The 5,049-nt window shown below is 39.6% G+C and overlaps 1 pseudogene; it reads right to left on the bottom strand.

Moving 5' to 3' along the window:
- Positions 1-806: 806 nt before the first annotated feature.
- LOC125828732 (uncharacterized) lies at positions 807-4,022 on the bottom strand (annotated as a pseudogene).
- Between the last annotated feature and the right edge of the window lie 1,027 nt (positions 4,023-5,049).

Here is a 5,049-nt window from a genome sequence, read left to right as displayed (position 1 = left end):
TGACCGGATTGGGGACAATCGTTGTAGTTGTCATAGTTCCGACCTTAGTTTCCTTGACCTTGGCACCAATTATCCGTATTGGAACCTTGGGCGTTTGGTCGGAAACCCCCCGTCTGATCATTAACCGCATAAGTATCCTCTTCATAGTAACACTCCTCAACCGGTGGTGAATTCCTAGTTAAATAATTCACAACATTTACCTTCTCCGCACTTCCTCTCACATGCTTCAACACCAATCCTCGTTCGGTCCTCATCTGAGCCATCTCCTCACGAATCTCATCTGCAGACTAATTGTTTGTAGCTTGAACGGCAAACATTTTCCTCCCAGTATCCGACCTTCTAGTGCTCCAAGCTAATGTTTCGAGAGATCTTCTCCAGTTTCTCCGCAATCTGCTCAAAAGTGCACTCACCATATGAACCTCCAACGATAGTATCAAGCACTGCCTTACTGTTGTCATCCTGACCACAGTAGAAATACTCCTTTAGCGACTCATCATCAATACGGTGATTCGGAACACCCCTTATGAAAGTAGTGAACATGTCCCAAGAACTACTCACCGACTCTCCAGGTAGTGCTACAAAACTGTTGAGTTTATCTTTGTGGTTCAGCTTCTTAGATACTGGAAAGAATCTTGCTAGGAACACATCAGTCAGTTGTTCCCATGTGTAGATTGAGTTATAAGGAGGCTCATTAAACCACATAGCAGCATCGCCGGTCATTGATAGAGGGAATACTCGCAATCCAATGACTTCCATGTCCAAGTCCGGTCGACCCACACAACTTTTGCAAACACTCCTTAGCTTGGTTATGTGACATGTGGGTCTTCCGATGCCAAACCAGCAAACAAGCCCCTCGCTATAAGCATCTGCATCAAGCTGCTCGTCACCACAAATGTATGCCCCGGAGGTAGAGGGGGTAGGACAAGAGGTCCTTCAGATTCAGCAGCATTAAAGTTGACCCTATAGTTATCACGCAGTCTTGGTCTTGGTGGATCATGTACCCTCACTGCATCTCTCAATAAATTCTCAACTTTAACCTGATTATTCTCATCACCAACCCTCGGAGGCTGCAACACAACACCATCATTTAACTCTCATCCAATAGGATTAATTGGAATTCCTTGATTGTTCATTCTCCGCAAAGTTCTGTTCAGTTCTGGATCGTAAGGAGTAAGTGGTTCACCTTGGCTTCGTGTATTTGACATAAACTAGAGTAGGAACTTGAGAGAAACAAAAACGAAAGAAAAAGTAAAATTAGGAAACATTTTACTAAAGTTCAATAATGTAGTTAAATTTAATCTAAAAGCCAAATTCCCTGGCAGCGGCGCCAAAATTTGATACACTCAAATTACACCTCCCTAAAGAAGCATAAGCGATCGTTATCAAGTAAAGAACCCAACTTGTAGGTTGGAGTCGATCCCACGAGGAATATGGTTTAGACTTAACTTTAACCAACGATTATATTCGTTTAGTCAATGTATTTCCGAAAACAAATAACAAAAGGGGGAGGGGGATTTGTGAAACAAATTCAGGAAATTATGTAAGTAATCAATGAGCAAGATTCAAATTTTAGTTGTTATTAAGATGAGAAAGTAACTAGGGTATACGTGTTCCCATAAGCTCATAACGCGGTAATCCTAGTAATAGCAATCATTTCCTAGTGTATTACATGCAAAGTGATAAGTTAGGTATCTCTAAATCCTTGGTCCGGCATCTAGAGAATTTCACCCCACACCTTGGTCCGGCTACGTGTGTATAATTTACTAACCCTTACATTTACCTCATATTAGACATCACATCGATGTATGGCTTAGTTTTCACCATCGCACCAATCGACATTAGACTATTAGATAGTATCACACTAAATCTATGTTGATAATACTTTTCTTATTGACTACCTCCTTGGTCCGATAAGTAGCAACAAGGCGAGTTCTAACGTTGCACACCGTTAAAAAGACTTCTAAACGAAAGAATTATCAATGCATGCAATAACACTATTCAAGAATTACTTAGTTACTATTCATACGTTGTTAATCGCTCATGGTTCCCACAACCCTAGTTGTGGATTTAGTTACCCATAGTAGCAAGAACACAATTCATACTTTTAGATGAAGAAATCACGATCTTACGTAATGAGAAGAATAAACCCAGAATCTCAACTTGAATTTCAAAGCTAAAATCTTCAAAACGAACTTTAGGAAATCAAGAATTGCTAAAGTTGCAAGTTAATCTCCCAAGCCAAAAACAAGAACTAAAATAATAAAGTCTAAGCCCCAAAAACGAGGTTTACATGCCATATATATAGAAAAACAAGTCCTAACTAAAAAGGAAATGAAATAAGGAAATAATGTTTCAAGAAGCGTCTTCGATCTACGACACTGACCTACGGACCATGGATTGATCTACGGTCCGTAGGTCCCTTCTGTGGCTCAAGACTTAGGCAATTTTCCAATCTTCAAAATCTCCACTTCTCTGAATCAATCGATAGATCCACAGTATGGACCGTGGATTGATCTACGATTTGTGGATCCTCATCCGTAGCTTCATACTTAGAATCTTCAAAATCAGGTACTGGAACCCCTCTCTGAATGATTTGACGGAACAACAGTACGGCCCGTAGGTCGATCTACGGTCCATGGTTCCATACTTGGTCTAGAATTCCCTGATTTTCCTTCAAGCCTTGCCTGCCCATCTACGGTCACCATCTACGGAGCGTGAATGGACCTACGGTCCATAGATGCCTTTTTCTGCACATCCTTCAGTTGTGTCTCTTAGTTTCCACGTCTGAACATATTTCCTGCAAACATGATAAAAATGCATTAAAACCAATACAAAATGGCCCTAGACACACACAACTCTTTAAGTGAAATGTATTAAAAATACCGTAAACTCACGGTATATCAGCGATTTCTTGTTAGAAGAAACATGTTTTGCCTTCTCACCCTCTTCTACTTTGAACAATTCAAAACATTTTTTAGCATTGGAAAGCAACTCCATTTTCTTATCTTCATGCGCCTTGTCAACAAAATTATTGTGTTCTTCATCATAAGAAGTAGCATGATAAAAAAAAGAGAATCTACCAAGCTCTTCAATGGTGAACTATCTAAAAAATTCATCTCACTTATCTCCTTGAAAATCTCACAAATATCATCTTTGTAAGATGAAATATTGTCTACAGAAGTTCTGGAAAGTTTTCCACAAATTTCTTCCCAAAGCCCCAAGATGTGCTTCCATTTGTGGTTGAACACAACACCTTTTCCTTCGAAGACAGACATAGTTGCATTACTCTTTGGAATAACTCGAGAAAGCTCATTTGAATTAAGAGTTAACCCTTCTAAAGTTTGTCCACGAGAAGTAGATGATGTCTTTTGTTCTTGCTCGGTATCTGAAATTGATTTTGCCTTAGGTCTTGATATTGCAGTAGACTCATCGCTAACTTGTGGCCTTTCACGTGGTGATCCTAGTGGATGTCCGGCAGCGTTGACCTACAAGTGAAAAGAACGGGTTAGCAAAGTCATTTTATTAGAGAAAAAAAAAAGGAAAGAAAACCTTGTCACTCTGAATTGTCAATGATCTTGAACGACTATCGACACTTTGGAATTCTACAACTCTTAAATGAACAACTTCAGCCCCGGATGGTTCAACACTTTGCCTCTTCCAACATCGATCCTTGCTAGTTTTGCTTGTTTCTTGAAATGCCCATTTACTAGAGAAGAGAAATTGGGAACATTTCTCTTTATCAGGAGAAGTATGAACTACTTCTTTCTTAGATGTCTTAGAGGAGTTAAGCTTCTTACTTTGATGTTGGGGAGCAAGTGGTGTCTTGACTTTTGAAAGTGTCTTCTCGATATCTTGACTTTGTCTTCTAAAAGGGTAACAAATTTTGACCCAGCTTTCTCTACCATAACATCAAAATTATCCTCAAGAAACATTCCATAGGATCTCTCCCACCAAGATGAATATTGGGTAGTATAAAGCTTCTTTACGGAAGTTACCAAAGGAGGAAATGTCGCTTTAGACATAGTTGCATGTGATATGCAAATGCGCCAATATCTAAGGCCTTCATCGAGCGACTCAGCACAAATATCATTTTCTAAATAGCGAAGAATATCTTGATTGAAACCAAATTGACGACTCACTCGGTGCGGACTATATGGCTCAATGACAAAGGAACCTCCCCTCCTCAATGGAAGATAATTAAAACGAAGGCTCATAAAATAAGATAACTCTAACTCTGGTGCTTTGCCATCATCAATATAATAAGTTGGGTGAGGCCTACTAAGCATAGTTGCATTCCATACAATGATTTCCCCCCGATGAACACGTTTTCTTGCCTCATCTTTGTCAAAATACTTTGCAGCACCTTCCCCATAATATACCACCATTCGTAGTAGAGAAGGTCCACTAGTAAGCGGATAGTGTGTCTTGAGATAATAAGCAAGCCAACCATAAACATAGGGAATGGGAAAACAAACTCTTATATGGTCTAACTGTGAAGAATTTGAAATTTTATTTAAGCCATGATCTATGCTCGCTAAGACTGGAATTGCAAGGCTAACCCTTCGGCCGCTCACTATTAAGCTTGCCATCTTGAAAGTTTCAGGCCGAATGAAATTCCCTTCTTCAGACCGGAAACACAAAGGCACACAACCAACATGACAAAAGGGCCGTCAAATATGTCTCATATTTTTGGTGTTTCGCTCCAAGCTTAGAAAATACCATCTCTTGAGCACTTAACCATGTGTTTATCTCAATAGGTATCTCACCTGTTGGATTATGTGTAGATAACAGACATCGAGATTTCTTCTCTTTTCTTGGGGGAGCTAGCTCCTATTTGAGATCTTTCTTGCACCAAAATTGTATCCATTCACTAAAAGGGACCGCTATATTACCATTATTTTCCTCTTTAAGATGATGAAAGGCAACAAACATATACTCAAAAGTTCGGGGGAGAAATCTTTCCCTCTTGTCATCAAAACCTATAAGTTTTGTGGCATTAGGTATCACTTCTTCGTAAGGGACTCCGCTAATTGGCAAGCCACCAAGAAT

Source organism: Solanum verrucosum, unplaced genomic scaffold (assembly GCF_900185275.1).
Source record: "Solanum verrucosum unplaced genomic scaffold, falcon-dt-bn FXZP01000195.1, whole genome shotgun sequence".
Taxonomy (NCBI): domain Eukaryota; kingdom Viridiplantae; phylum Streptophyta; class Magnoliopsida; order Solanales; family Solanaceae; genus Solanum; species Solanum verrucosum.
This window is presented reverse-complemented; position numbering and strand designations above follow the sequence as displayed.